At 39.3% G+C, this 16,739-nt stretch overlaps 1 protein-coding gene across 1 annotated transcript in view; it reads left to right on the top strand.

Moving 5' to 3' along the window:
* The first annotated feature begins 1,672 nt into the window (after positions 1–1,672).
* The window catches only part of NFKB1 (nuclear factor kappa B subunit 1), a 123,112-nt gene continuing 108,045 nt past the window's right edge, over positions 1,673–16,739 (top strand). The window contains exon 1 of the mRNA XM_079699748.1: positions 1,673–1,795. The gene's annotated coding sequence lies outside the window, so the exon portion shown is untranslated. The remainder of the gene's footprint in view (positions 1,796–16,739) is intronic.

Genomic DNA, 16,739 nt, shown 5'->3' with positions numbered 1-16,739 from the left:
AACTATATATTAATCTACTAATAACAATATTGGCACAATTTCTAATAATGTCCCATAAATAATAACACAGGGTTTCTAAAAAGTCATTGTCTTCAGTCTTTGTAAATCCCCTGAATTCCAGCTGTTCAACCAGCCCCTGGGAGCTAAACGAAATGGCTTGAAGGAAGATTGTTGGTTGGTCCCAAGGTCACTGCAGAGATTCACCCCAGACCTAAACAAATGGATCTCGAATCCTCTGCTGAACACTCCACCGAGAAGATTCTTATAACCCGAGGAGGGAGGGGGCATGGCAAGGAGTAGGCACGCAGGGAATATTGCTATGGGCAATCTAATGCCATAGCAACCCTGCCTGGTGAATCGGTGATTCCTGATGTTTTAAAGTTCAATTTACACAGTTATCACTGAATTCAGTGGTGAGATAATTAGCACTAAAATATCTATTTCAGCTCTGGTTTCTTGTTTGGGGAACTAATCTACCCCAAGGTATTCCCTGCCCCGCCTAGCACAGTGCCTGGCATGTAAAGAAGCTCAAATGCTAGTGATTGGTGATCTGCAGGTTCTAGCAGCGGTCTCTCCAGAAGAAAACAAATTCCCACCTGCCGGGTCAGTATTTCTTTCCGAGCTGTGAACCAAAACCATTGCTACCAGCATCACTCTAATTCCACCGACAGTAATTCTCATAAAGGCCTGACAATGCCCTGTAAATGAAAGTTCTGAAGAACTGTCAAAACCAGGAGATTTGAGACCTCACCCCAAACTGGCAGACGTTCAGACTTCCCTGGACAGAAGTCAGTTATGCTACAGACATTCCAGTTTAATCTGTAAAGAGATTTGAGAGTAACTGAGAGCACTTAAATGCAATATACAGATGAGACTTATTTTTACACACAGCATGCCTGGCTCCATGCCGACCCATCATCCCCTCTGGATGCTTGGGCCTGTCCTTCGGGGCTCTGGACCCGCTGACTCTCACAGCCGCACGGCCGACGCCTCCGCGCCGCCCGCTTCCCAGCAAGAGTCGGCTCCGCGGGCGCTTCCAGGGGGCGTCCCCGTCCGCCGCTGCCCTCGGGGCTCCCAGAGCGGCGGCGGGAGAGCGGGCGCCCCGCGGGGGACGCCGGCATCCAGGGCGCCGAACGTGCGCCCCTCGCCTGCGCCCCGCAGCGGCTCCGAGGGGTGGGTGCGGAGCTGGCCGGCGAGGCCGGGCCGGGGGCGCAAGGCACACCCCCCCAAGGCGTGCGGGCTTCCCCCACCCCCGGCGGCGACCCCACCTCCCGCCCCCGCGGCGTGCGCGCGTGTGTCCGTCTGTCTGTCTTCTCTCTCGACGTCAGTGGGAATTTCCAGCCAGGAAGTGAGAGAGTGAGCGAGAGAGAAAGAGAGAGAAGTGCACCAGCGAGCCGGGGCAGGAAGAGGAGGTTTCGCCACCGGAGCGGCCCGGCGACGCGACGACAGCTTCCCCTGCCCTTCCCGTCGGTCGGGCCTCTCGCCGCCACCCTCGGCCAGCGTCCCGCCGCCAGCCTCACTCGAGAGCCCGGGGCAGCCCAGGCCGGAGCCGCCGCGGCCGGGAAGGCGGCGACGCCGTGGTCCCGCAGCCGCGCGCCCGGCGTTCCCTCCGCCCGCGCTGCGGCCATGGCGCGGCGCTGACTGGCCCGGCGAGACCGCGCGCCCGCCCGGACCCGAGCCGACCCGCTCCGGCTCCGGTCGGCCGCCGCCTCTTCCTTCCCCGGCCCCCAGGCCCGCGCCGCCCCGGAGCGGGAGCCACAGGCGCAGGGAGGCCGAGCGCGGACCCGCCAGCAGGGTAAGCCAGACTCGGGCAAGCGGGGGCCGCGCCGGCGAAGTGCGGCCCGACTCCCGCCACCCACCCGCCCCGCACCCCGTCCGGCCCCGCTCGGACTTCCTCATTCCTGCGCTAACCGTTCGGCTAGACCGGAGGAAGAGGTTGACAGTAGCGGAGAGGCGCATGGGCTCTGCGCGAGGTGGGGAAAGGCACCCCCGGACTAAGCACGGGCCGGTCGGCCGGAGGGCCGCGGCTGCCCGCCCGGGCCGTTCTTTCTCCCCCGTCCCTCCGCGGGGCGGGAACGCGGCGCGGGGGGGAACTCGCGCAAACTTTTTTTAATCCCCACCTCCCCTGCCCCTGCCGGGGGGTCGGGCCTTGAGGGCTGAGGGGCGCTTGGGCGCGGAGGAGTGAGGGGAAGGTGGTTGGTGCAGTGCAGAAGCAGATTTCACCTAAGGGCGTTCCACGAAATGAAAGCAGAAGTGCATGTCAGTCCTCTGGGCTGGGAAGCCCTCCCCAGCTCCCCAAGATTGAACCGGACAGCCTTATTCCTGGTCTCCTACCTCCAAAAGAAGCCCCCCACTTCACACACACACACACACACACACACGCACACACACCCCAACCAACCAGGACAGGATATGCTCACCTACTATAGGACCTGTACCTTAGTTTTCAAAAGATAAGGAGGGCCTGGTACTGATCCTACAGGGCCTGCCTGGCGTTTGAGAGCGAAATTACCCACTTAGAGCACTTTTTAGACACCCTGATTATGTAAAACAGTTGGACAACGGTACCATGTGTTGTGCATGACCTCGAAAACAAAAATGATATAAACAAAGCCTAGCGTGACATTTTAAAATAATAAATTAAAAAAATATCTGAGCTTCCATATACATTTTTGATAAAGTAGTCAAAATACCATCTTTTGCTTCTTCAGAACTTGTTGGTAGACGTGCTGTTCTGAGCAGAGAGATGACTCCAATAGAAAGTGTATCTGGAAATGTAGGATAGTTTAACCAATAGAGTAAATATTCAGATTATGCTCCTCTGGTATGTAGGTTGAACAGGAATCACATTATCAGGAGTGGTGTGTAAGAATCAATGGCTACATAAAACTTCTCATTAATTTACCGTAGTAAATTAGGAAATCTGTTTGTACAAAGATTGGTTGGTTGCTTGGCTTTGATTATCAAGATTTAAGAGGTTTTCATGGACTTTGCTAAGTAGGGTTTTTCAGTATTGCAGATAACTAAATAACTATATTTAACTTAGAGATTTTGTTATAAAGCCCATAATCTGAGAGAATGACTGTGGTATTACTAAAACATTTAATGGCTCTGGCATAGAAATGTTCTTCTACAGACTGGTGATCTTTGGTAAACACTAAAGCTTAGGATCAAGATGTTCAGTGCTTATTTTTCTGGCAAAATACCTCAATTGAATATTCCTGAGTAGTTTAAATTGCACTCCTGTTGCTAAAACTTTAAATGGGAATCTGATTAAAATAAAGCCCTCAGCTGAAGCATGCTGTTTTCCTGATTTTAACATTGTGCTTTCTAGAGATGAATCCTTTTACTGTTGGATGCACTAAAGAAGTTATGTAAATAACTTAAAGCAGAGTATCTTTTTGAGCTTCTGAACTTGAGAAGACAGGAAATAAAAAGATTAATTTATCATGTAATTAAATTGCTAAAGTGAGAAGAACATATATGATAAATGGAAACATGAGATCTCCTGAACTTACTCATCCACATTGATACCTGCAACTCCTCAAAGCCCTCTGGAGCTTATTTAGATAAAATGTCTTCCTGGGCCACAGCCTACTGGACCGAAATACTGCTTGCCGTGAATAGAAAACCTCTTCTAACCTTGTTTGAAAGACTTTTTAAAGAAAGTTCTATATAATCCAATGAGGGATTGGTGGTGATTTGAAAATCTATTTGTTTTGAACTTTCAATTTTATCTTGTGTTCTGCAGTTGGCATTCACATGGGCTGAATAAATGCCCGGTTTTCAAACCCCGCTAGTAAATACTGGAGTATATGTACAAAAATAGTTGTTCCCCTTTGTAAGCACTCCTTTGATCTTTGCACTTCCTTCTTACTGCTTTTAAACAAGATCATCTGTAATGACTGACTTGCACTTGGTAAAAGCTCAATTAGTCTGAAATAGACAGAATTTTAGATTTAGTGATCACAGTCCTCACATTTCTCGTCATCTTCCTTGGAACAAATCGATGCTAGTTGAGAAACTAATATTTATGCAGGCTGTTTTTACCACTGCTTTCAGACTTCCAGATAATTGATGAAGTAAGTTACTACCTGGACTTTCAGGGATTGCTCACTGTGGTAGATGGAAGGTCTTTATAAGGAATTGGCAGCCACAGGAATCTTGGACTATCATTCAATCAGCAAGCCCTTATTTTTTACCTAATTTATGAGAGGTATTCCCCTGTTCAGAAGAGGTGAAAGTTCTGGCTTCTGGGGGAAGTGGTTACTTCATAACCTTCAATTAGTTTGAACTTGGGAGAAGTAAGAACAGTAGTTGACATTTTAAAACAATTTAAAAAATGATATCTGCGTTTCTATATAGATTTTTGATAAAGTAGTCAAAATATCTTTTTCTTTTTTAGAACCTATTAGTAGAAGTGCTGTTCTGAGCATAGAAATGACTGCAGCAGAAAATGTATCTGGAAATGCCGACTAGTTTAACCAATAAGAATAGATATTCAGGTTATGCTCTTCTAGTCTACAGATTGAACAGCAATCACATTAACAGGAGTGGATATATAAGAATCAGTGGCTATGCAAAATTTCTCATTAATTTCCCTTACTTTTAGTAGGAAGGTTGTTTCGTTTGGCTGATTGGTTTTCTGTTTATAATATGAATCATACAAGGTGGCATGATCGTTTTATGTTTTAAGAAGAGAAGGAGGAGGAGAAGGAACAGAATTTTCGTGCTGGGGGACACTTTTAGATGTGTTGCTCCTACATCTACATTTATGTCTGATCAGAGTTAATTGGCAGCTCCTTCTTGGTGACCAGCAAACCATACTGAAGCAATTGACCCTGCTTTCTGAGAATGGCTTCTCATTTGCTCTCTCGTATCTCCCATAAATACTGAATTCCCCTACAGTGTTCTTGGAGGTGAGCAGGTAAATCATCAGAAGCATACATACCCCTTTGAGTTGACCCTGTCACTGCTTAGGAGACCTTAAGGGTTTTAAAGATAGAGGCATTCATTCATCTTCAGAGAGGAAAGTTGGGACTTGTGACATAGTTTAGCAAGTCAGTTTGGCTCCTTGAACATTTTTTAATAAAAAAAATTAATATTTGCAACCAGATAATCTGGTGGAGTTAATAGTTAGGGTAATATTACCAAGACACTTATCTTTGCAATATTTCATTAATGAGTACCCAGTGCTTCACTGTTAGATGAAGAAAAGTAGCATTCTTTTCTCAGTGATGACTTTGTTTCATACCTTTGGTCTCTGTTGTTTTAGAGAGGGTTCCTGGGTGCAAATTAATATGCTTTCATATTTTCAGGTGAGGCTACCCTTGAATATCAGCTAATAGTTCAGAAAATAAGTTGTGAAATGAAATCTCACTGCTTCACTATAAAAATATTTAAACCCTAACAGTTTTACACAAAAGTGATATAAAGTGTAATTTGTTAAAGAGTATAGACTCTTCAAGAGTGTAGATTATGGATGAAAATATTTGTTAAATTTACAATATTAATCATAAAAATATCATTGTATTTAAAAATTTTATCATATTTTAAATTTTTTTAAGAAATCAATTCATTGTTATTCTTTTATATTTTTTGCAGTAATAGATTTAATTATCAGTAGTACAAGTTTCATCTGCTTTGGTTTGTTGCCTGTTTTTGAAATTAGAATAATGAAATGGATGGCTTAATTCCCTACTACAAATTGGCTTATTACTGTTCACTTACATTTCACCATTAGGCCAAAAATCTTATAACCAGCTTTTATTCTGACCCATACTTTTGACAGATATTAATGAATTTAATCTATAGATGATTTCTTTAAGCTGTGAAAAAAATTCTGACTGATGGAACCTGACTGATGCTGCAAGCACTGCTTTGTAATCCAAAGATTGTTAAAGCCTATCTAAATTAATCAATCAAAAAGTTAAAACAAAATATTTTATAACATCAGGAATAAAATACTTATGACCTATAAAAAATTGGGGGGAAAAGTTTATAGCTGGAAAACCTCAGGAACCAGCAGGCAACCTTTACTATACTTTCCACCTTCATACTTTAATGATTTTGCAACACTATAAAACCTGGGGCCTCATCACAGGAGGGTTTTGTTCGTTATTTCTTATTTGTAGCATTTTCAGAAAATTTTCCTTGGAACTCTGAATCTAAGCATTTATTCTCTGTGGACACAATTTATGAAATGAAATATGCCATCTACACTGGAAAAGGGTACAATGCCAACACTCCCAGGCCTGGTATCATACCCTCAGGGAGAGTCAGAATCATTTTACTGAAAACTCCTAACTTCAGTCCACTCAGCTTTGGACTTAATTAGTTCTGGTTCTGACCCTGACCTCTCTTCAAATCACTTAACAAACACACATTCAAGTTTTAAAAATTAATTTTAAAAGTTGTTTACAAATACATATATGTATAATCATTTTTGTTGCTGCCAACAAACTGAGGAAGAAAATAAATGTTTACTTATATAACAAGTACATTGTAAAGCTGTCATTGTTGAAAAGTACCCTGAAAAGTGAATAGCAGCAGTGTTTGTTAGTTAGAATAATAAAATAATCCAAGTACTCTGCGTATAGCTTCCCTGTGAGAAGATTTGGAGAGAACGATAAATTTTGCTGTGTTCCATTACATAATCAGCTCAGTCTACAGCTTCTGGGCATAAACGAAAACACAGAGCTCTAATGTTGTCCCAGTCTTCACTGTGTGAATCAAAAAATGTATGGACCATTCAAACATTTCATACTGGAAAATAAAGCTTTTGATTTTTCTTAGGTTTAAGCCTTTTGATATATGAGGCTCATTAGCATTTGTACATGAGATTTTCTTTTTTTTGCTAACTTGAATTAAAAAAATACAAAACCTACATAAAGTTAAGCACACCTCTATAGAGAGAGCTTAATTAACATGAAATAAATAACTTGATTACTATAATGAATTTTGTCAAAATAGCAGTTATTTTACAAAATTATCGTTTTTATTATTATTTATTGTGTGGTTTTACTAAACATATCACAGTATATTTCACTGTCGGGGCATATGTATCCTTCATTTTTATCTCCAGAAATCAATTCTAATAATATTAAGCTTGAAAAAAGATAAATTAGAAGTGATGACAAATTCCCTAATCAATCTACCTATTCATCAGTTCTTGGTTCAAGCCTGCAGTTCATTTAAATAGTGAAAATAAATTGCTTAATTGTCCTGGAAAATATGCCTTCTAAGACAAGAATTTTAGGAATGGAGAGAATGACTTTTTTTTTTTTTAGTGTTTTAACATGAATCCCTGACTTATGTTTTATTGATGTTTGAAGAACTTTATCTACCAGTTCTTAACTTAGGTATAGGTTTATTTTCTAAGATATAACCATTTATTGGTGTTTGATCATTAAGACTTGATTTATAAAGTGTATTTTTCTTTTCAATGGGGGCTAGGTGTGGTTGTGAGGTCAGAGGAAAAGAATCCCTAAAAAGTTACAGCATCTAGTATAATGCTCTCTGAATAATATAAGCCACCTGTATGATTTATAAAGTTAAAGACAATGTGGAAGGATGGAAGGAGTATGAATGGCTGTTCATACAGAGGACATTTAAGGTAGAAAGGAAGAAACACGAAGGTAAAGACTAAAAGTTAAATTTAATGTTGAAAACTTTGGCCAAAACAAAGGATAATGAAAGCATAGATAAAGTTTTAGGGGAGAGTTCTCTATAAAATCAGGTCTTGAACTTTGTTTTTGACTTGAATGTGGAAAAGAAAAATAATCTAGAAAGTGAATCAATTCAGAGAAAAGGATAACTTCTGTATATCATGGATGAGAAGAGGAGGGTCATAATGAAAGGAGTGAGAGGTTGTCCTTGAATAGAACTGTTTTGTGGACATTTCACTGTGGCGTATCCTACTTTTGATTAATTGAAATCAATAGTCATTCCCCCCACATTCTTAAGTCAGTTGTGTTAAGCAGACCTCGGTACACTTGGGAAATTATAAAATCAAAAGCGTGGTATCTGATAACAGTTAAATGCACTTCCTTGCTCTGCTGCTATATCATAGCATTTATTTGATATAATGTCTTTATCGTTTATCCATGTGTTTACCCAGTTTCCCGTTTCAGACATTTAACTAAATGTAACAAGCACACCTTGGAAAAATTTAATACTTCCTATTTTAAAACATTGCCTTATCAGTCATTTACTTTGAAGTGCTTTTTTATGATGGGCAGGGAAAGTATCCTATTTCTCTTGAAAAGTCTAACATAATAGCCAAATAGGAATTAGTCCAAGTTGAAATAGATGGATGACTCGGGGGGGGCAGTTTTGCTGTACGTAGTAAATATGTGTTAAACTGAAGGAGTCCATTCATTCTGCAAGCCACAGAAAACAATAATTTTATTGCTGAGGCACTTAAGTATCATTACATGGATGTCCCCGTCAGTATGCCAATATCGAATTTATCATCATTCCCACCCACCAAATTGCTCCTCCCAGCACATTTAGGGGATACAGTTGTTAGCCCACTGTGGTCCATTCAGTAGGTTTCCCATGCCAGAAATCTAGAAACCCATTCTTCATGCATACTCACTTATCTCCTCCAGTCCATCACCAAATTCTATCAATTCAGCCTCCTCTCATCTCCAGAATTCATCCCTTCCTCATTGAATTTCTAGCTTTCATGTTTTTGATTCGCTCCTGATGCATAATCTCCTGCTTCTCTTCCATCCTTCATTCCAGCATAAAAGTCAGCTTTCTAAAGTGCAGATCTGATCACATCACGATCTTTATATTTCTGAAATGTCTCCATTGTCTTTACAAGCTGATTCCTGCACACCTCACCTCCCACCCTTGCTCCTCACCCACCCCCTGTTTCTCAAGTCATCCATATCAATTTTCAGTTCCTATCTGCCATATTTTCTCACTTTGAATGCCTCTGCATGTGCATTCCCTGTGTGAGGAGTGTGCTCTCCTTCCTAGCCATTGTGCTGACTACTCAACCTTCAGGCATGGTGTACACATCACAATTTCTCTGTCCATTCTCCCTGACCTTCCCATAAAGATCTATGTGCTCCCAGTCCATGGGCTCTTGACTTCTTATGCTTTCTAGACAGAAAATATCTTGAGGGAAGGGATTTTATCTTACTTTTTATCAGCACAGCACCCAGTAAGTTTGCCAAATGAATAAGTAAATAACTAGACAAAATATTGATAGACTGCTGTTGATTAAGCTATGTGACTCTGGGCAAGTTAATTAACTTCTCTGGGTCTCATTTTCTCCCTTAAAAAAAAAAATGAGACAGACTAAATGAGCATCTCCCTCTAAAATTATTTGTTGCTTTGATATAATAGTGTTATTTGGAAGACTTCAGATTTTCTTGCCATATTGAGATAGGTCAACTTAAGGAAAATTCATGTAAGAAAGTACAAAGACAGTTCTTGATTATCAATATGATAATATGAGGAACTGTCCATTTTTGGATTATAAGTTATCATTTATGGTCCCAGTCTAGCTTCTTTCTGACGTCCAGGTGTTTCTGGGGTTGCATCTTTTCGTTATTAATCATTCTCTACTATGAACTCATGTTCATATCTCCAAAGCAGTTTAAGGCACACATGATACAGAAATTGAATATAAAATTCAGCATTTTGATTGTAAATTGCTTCAGGGTCTCACTAATTATAATTATATTTGGAGGAAGAAGATAGGGAAGTGGTAGTCGTATGAGCTGAATCCTCATCTGTCATAGCAAGAACACAATGTCTAAAATTGATCAATTAAGAAAAAAGATATAAACATAGTATTTAGGGATATGAAAAGAACCCCCAGGAAAACCAAAAAGAGACAGTTAAGAGTGTTAAAAAGTTGATCACTTGGAAAAGCAGGATTGGGGTTGGGAGGTGGTGTGGGGAAACTTTGCTCTTTACGTAAGCTCTTGTACTTTTGCATAGTAGGATTTTTTTTTTTTAACCGTTAACTTATTTGAATACATGTTGAGTCCTTCCTGTGTGCCAGGTTCTAGACACTGGGAATACAGTGCTGAACAAGACAAATCCATAATTTCATGGAGCTAATTAGATCATTTAATGTTTTCAGTTTAAAATATTTTCTTTTTATATTAGTCTTTTTAAAATTGAAGAATCACATAACCAAAAAAGGACACAAATCGTAAGATTATGGCTTTAATGAATTATCTCAAAGTGAACACACTTAACATTAAATAGAACGTAACCAGCACAGCAAAAGCCCCATTTCTGCCCCTTCTTAGTCAAGATTCCTACCCTTCAGTCTCATTTAAAAGGTTTCACTAATGACTTTTGGATTACGTAAATGTTGATTCCGTGACTCACATTTATCTGCATAACAATCAAGAGTTGACTGAATGAATTCATTACTTCAAGGTGCTAATAATGAGCTTTACACAAGTAGGAACTAACTCTCCTATTGTTAAAAGCCCTAAGGGCAGCTTATTTCAGATTTTCCTCACCGAACAAAATATGTAAGTGAAAATATTTAAAAATCAAATTTTTACATTAATTTATCATTTATGAGTTTGAGTAGATATTTTGTTTATTGCCGAGCAGGTAAGATCAGTGACAAAGAGACATGGGAGAAAGAAGCATTCGCATCAGAATTGATGTATAGATTGTACAATAGATTGTATGTGACAGCTGTCATATCAGCGTGCATGTAAAAAAAAAAAGATCAAAATTGGTGAATTTTTTTTTAATATAAATTTATTTATTTATTTTTGGCTGCATGGCGTCTTCGTTGCTGCACGCAGGCTTCTCATTGTAGTGGCTTCTCTTGTTGTGGAGCACAGGCTCTAAAACACAGGCTCAGCAGTTGTGGCGCACGGGCTTAGTTGCTCCGCGGCATGTGGGATCTTCCTGGACCAGGGATCGAACCCGTGTCCCCTGCATTGGCAGGCGGATTCTTAACCACTGCGCCTCCAGGGAAGCCCAAAATTGGTGAATTTTTGTGTAGCCATTTTAATATTGAAGGTGGAAAGAAAAAAGCAACATTTTCGGCCTATTATGCGTTATTATTTCAAGAAAGGTAAAAACGCAATTGAAACAAAAAAAGATTTGTGCAGTATATGGAGAAGGTGCTGTGACTGATCGAACATGTCTAAAGTGGTTTGCGAAGTTTCGTGCTGGAGATTTCTTGCTGGACAATGCTCTGTGGTCGGGTAGACCAGTTGAAGTTGATAGCGATCAAATCGAGACATTAATTGAGAACAATCAACATTATACCACGTGGAAGATAGCCGACCTACTCAAAATATCCAAATCAAGTGTTGAAAATGATTTGCACCAGCTCGGTTATGTTAATCGCTTTGATGTTTGGGTTCCACGTAAGTTGAGTGGAAAAAAACCTCTTGACCATATTTCCACATGCGATTCTCTTCTTAAACGTAATGAAAACGTTCCATTTTTAAAACAACTTGTGATGGGCAACGACAAGTCTATACTGTACAATAATGTGGAATGGAAGAGATCGTGGGGCAAGTGAAATGAACACCACCAACCACACCAAAGGCAGGTCTTCATCCAGAGAAGGTGAAGTTGTATATATGGTGGGATTGGAAGGGAGTCCTCTATTATGAGCTCCTTCTGGAAAACCAAACGATTAATTCCAACAAGGACTGCTCCCAATTAGACCAACTGAAAGCAGCAGTTGACAAAAAGCATCTGGAATTAGTCAACAGAAAACACATAATCTTCCATCAGGATAACGCAAGACCGCATGTTTCTTTGATGACCAGGCAAAAACTGTTACGGCTTGGCTGGGAAGTTCTGATTCATCCGTCGTATTCACCAGACATTACACCTTCAGATTTCCGTTTATTTCGGTCTTTACAAAATTCTCTTAATGGAAAAAATTTCAATTCCCTGGAAGACTGTAAAAGGCACTGGATCAGTTCTTCGCTCAAAAAGAGAAAAAGTTTTGGGAAGATGGAATTATGAAGCTGCCTGAAAAATGCAGAAGATAGTGGAACAAAAGGGTAATACGTTGCTCGGTAAAGTTCTTGGTGCAAATGAAAAATGTGTCTTTTATTTTTACTTAAAAACCGAAGGCACCTTTTGGCCAACCCAGTACATTGACATCTGCATATATTGAAGGCTTTACCTATAGGCGTGGTCATTGTGAAAAGGCCTTCATATCTAGATTAAGGACTGATCGGTCCTCTGTATAAGGCCTAATTTTGATGCTTGCAAATTATTATTTATGTGTGTATGTAATCGGAAGCTTGTTGTGATTCTTTCTTCAAGGAAACCATTTTCTCCCTCCAGGCCAGTTGTCACCACATACATAGAACCAAGTATTGCTGGTCCACATGATGAATCATTTTCTCTTAAAACATAAAGGATACATTTTTATTGATATTGTAGAATTAGTAAAAATGAAAATCCATACTAAAGTCATCATATTCAGGTTTAAGAGAATGTGATCAGTTTCTCTATGTTTGATCAAAAGAATATTAATCTCTTGGGAAATCCCTGGCTGTCCAGTAGTTAGGGCTCCACGCTTCCATTGCAAGGGGCACAAGTTTGATCCCTGGTGGGGGAACTAAGATACTGCGTGCCACGCAGCATGGCCAAAAAAAAAAAAGGTATATTAATCTCTAATTCATAATCCACGAGGTCTCCTCCTCCTCAATCTGAAAATACAAATACTCCAAATTGGTCCTCAAGACAAAGATCAGACATGAAATTAAAATTTGGTCATACTCTATTTTTTTATTACGACTATTTTTTTTAGAGCAGTTTAAGGTTCACAGCAAAATTGAGGGGAAATTACAGAGATTTACCGTATACTCCCTCCCCCACACATGCATAGTCTCCCCTGTTATCAGAGTTCCCCGACCACAACAGTGTGTTTGTTGCAATGGATGAACCAACATTGACACATCATAATCACCCAAAATCCAGAGTTTACACTGCAGTTCATTCTTGGTGGTGTGCATTCTGTGGGTTTAGACAAATGTATAATTACATGTATCCATCGTTATGGTTATCATACAAGAGTATGTTTAACTGCCCTGAAAAGCCTCTGTGCTGTGCCTATTCATACATCCTCCCCCACCATCGTACTCTAGTTTTAGGGAGGAAGAAGTCTGTAGAAGTAGAAATGTGGAAGCAAAAAGTTCAGAACAAGGTCCAGTAAGTCAAATCCCTTTTGAATGCCACCTTAGTGAAAGACCTCAAACTTTGAGTAGGTGTATTGAATTGGTTTTTATATGGAAGTGGAAGGCAGCAGTCTCCCACGAGTGACATCAGTTCTAACATGTAAAGGTTTAGCTAATTTACTATAAATCTTTAGAGAACTTTTCTAGATACACAAATTTATATTCACCAGATTTTATCCTACTATAGTGTAAACAAAAAAAATGTTACTTAGAATGGAATCTGCCATTTGATATACGTGACAATTATAATATGGTTAGAAAATGTCCAAAATATATTTTGATCCTATAAATTTCAGTCATCTGTGATTAAGAAAACACCATAGGCAAAGATTTGATTCTTATAGAAAGCATTAGAATGCATTCTAATCACTTCTCTTAAAAAATCCTTGTCCTCCATGGTTACAGTGGACAAGGTACAGCAAGAATTTAGATGCTTCTTTCATACAGGGTAATGAAGTTATATTTACTATGTTTATTGATTCTAAGAGGCACACACCCAGTTTAATACCTGACTTAATCATATATGTTTGAGGATTTTCTGGGTATCTTTCTAGTCTTGGTTTTTAATTTCATTGTGTTTGGATAATATATTTTATATGTTTTCACTTCTTTGAAATTTATTGAGACTTGTTTTGTGGTCCAACATATAGTCTTATCTTGGTGAATGTTCCACATGCACTTGAAAAGAATGTGTAGTCTGCAGTCATTGGTGGAATGTTCTGTATATGCACTTAGGTTAATTTGGTTGATGGTGTTGTTCCTTAATTTTCTATGAAAATTACTGATGTTCTCTTGATTTGCTTTTATCAGTTATGGAGAGAAGAGTGTTAAAAATCTTAACTATAATTGTGGATATTTCTACTTCCTTTAGTTCTTCTACTTTTTACTTCATGCATCTTGAAGCTCTGTTAATATGTACATACACATTATGATCATTATTTCTCCATGATGATTTGACCCTTCATTCTTATGAAATGTTCCTCTTTGTCCCTGGCAATCATTCTCTTGAAGTGTACTGTATATGATATTTTAGTATAGCCTGCTTTCTTATATTTAGTATTTCCATGGTGTAACTGGTATAACTTTCCATCTTTATACTTTGAGACTAGCTCAGTCTTTAATATTAAAGTGTAATTCTTATGAAAAGCATATACCTGAGTCTTGCTTTTGTGTCCAATCTGACCATCTCTACTTTTTTATGGGTGACTTCAGTCTATTTCTTTTTAATGTAATTATTGATATGGTTGGGTTTAAGCCTACTATCTTGGTAATTGTTATCCATTTGTACCTTCTGTTGTTTAATCATTTTTTCCTCCTTTCCTGCCATCTTTTGAATAAACCAAGTTTACTTTTTAAATTCCATTTTATGTCCTTCATCGGCTGTTTTTTTAAGTGGTTGCTTTAGGGATTATAATATGCATCCTTGAGTCTACCATGAATTAATACCATAACATGTCATATATAGTGTAAGAATTTGATAGTGTTTTACTTCCATTTGTCCTCTTCCCTTCCTCTGTGTTGTTATTGTTATACAGTTTACTTCTGCATAGGTTATAAACCGCAAAATTTATTGTAATGTTTCTCTTGAGTAACAAACAAGAAAAAAGTCTTATACTTACCCACATATTCATCACCTCTTATTCTGTTATATAAGAATATATAACAGTGTTTCTTATTCTTTCATGTAGGTCCAAGTTTCTATCTAGTACCATTTCCCTTCAGCATGGAGAACTTTCTTTAACATATCTTTTAGCAGACCTGCTGACTACACATTCTCTCAGCTCTTGTCTCTTTGAAAAATGTCAATTTCACTTTTTATTTTTAAAGGATATTTTTGCTGAATATAGAATTGTTCACTGATTCAGTTTTTTCCTTTCAGCACTTTCATCATTGTTTCTGATGAGAAGTCAGCCATCATACTTATCATTGTTTCCCCTTGTCCCTGGATGGTTTTAGGATTTTTTTTTTTTCCTTATCATTAGTTTTTCACAGTATGGCTGTAATATGACTAACTGTGGTTTTATTTGTGTTTATCCAACATGGGTTTCTTTGAGATTCTTGGGTCATGGGTTGATTTTTTTTTTTTTAATCAAGTTTGGAAAATTCTCCACCATTATTTCTTCAAATATTTTTTTTCTCTTCTCTCTCTTTCTGGGATTCTAAATTATACATATGTAAGACCACTTCATGTTGTCTCATAAGTCACTGAAGGTGTCTTAATTTCTTTATGCCTTTTTTCTCTGTGCTTCACTTGAATAGTTTTTTTTTTTTTTTTTTTTTGCGATACGCGGGCCTCTCACTGTTGTGACCTCTCCCGTTGCGGAGCACAGGCTCCGGACGCGCAGGCTCAACGGCCATGGCTCACGGGCCCAGCCGCTCCGCGGCATGTGGAATCTTCCCGGACCAGGGCACGAACCCTCATCCCCTGCATCGGCAGGCGGACTCTCAACCACGGCGCCACCAGGGAAGCCCTGAATAGTTTTTATTGGCCATTATTCAAGTTTATTGATCCTTCTACATTGCTCAATGTGTTAATAAGTACACCTAGTGAAATTTCATTTCAGTCTAGAATTTTCCATTGGTTATTTTTCTTTTTTAATAGTTTTCTTTTCTCTGCTGAGATCTCCTATCTGTTTATCCATTATATCCATATTTCCTTTTACATTCTTGAACATATTACTATTGGCAGTTTTAAAGGCATTGGCTGCTAATTTCATCATTTGTGTCATATTTTTTCTTCTGAGTCATATTTTCCTACTTCTTTGCATGTTTTGTCATTTTTTGTTGTACATTGTGAATACCCCATTCTAGAGAGTATGGATCTTTGTTTTCTGTTAAAGACTGTTGAATTTTGTTGTAACGGGCAATAAATTTATTGGTGGATCACATGGTTTTATTAAGATGAGTTTAGAGTAGCCCTTATTCTAGGGTATATCCTTTACTCCCATTGCATGGTCTTCTGAGGTCACAAGTGAATGTTAAGATTGTTAAGTGATGTCTCTTCACCCTAGATGATTAGAACTTCAGTGTCTCTCAGAAGTTCCAGGAACTTCTGGAATCTCAATTCAGCTTATCATTGTTCCCCACTGTCCCTGGATTTGGATCCCCAGCAGCTGTTTTCTAGTAGGCTTTGCAGAATCTTGTTCTGCACTATCACAGTTTCATATTTGGCCAATGCCCAGAAGTGATCCCTATGGAGATTTATGAGCCTCCTTCCCTGTGTATCTCTCCTTTCTGATACTCTCCCCTGTGAGATTGCTGCTCTCTATTTGGGCTCTGCGTCCTTGTGTCATAGTTTGGAACGTGCCCTCAGTCAAAAACTGAGTTTGGAACACACCTCAAGTATTTCCATTCTCTTGTGGTATACAGCCTTATACTGTCTCTTGTCCAGTGTCTTAAATTATTGCTTCAAGTATTTTGTATAGCTTTACATTTGAGTATGGCAGTGGGGCAAGTTCAATAATTGTTACTGTCATGACTGAAACTAAAAGTCCACATTTGGACAAATCTGGAATTGCACTGTTTCTTACCATTAAT

Source organism: Hyperoodon ampullatus, assembly GCF_949752795.1.
Source record: "Hyperoodon ampullatus genome assembly, chromosome: 1".
Taxonomy (NCBI): Eukaryota; Metazoa; Chordata; class Mammalia; order Artiodactyla; family Ziphiidae; genus Hyperoodon; species Hyperoodon ampullatus.
The sequence above is the reverse complement of the archived record's forward strand: the minus strand, read 5'-3'. Positions and strand labels throughout refer to the sequence as shown.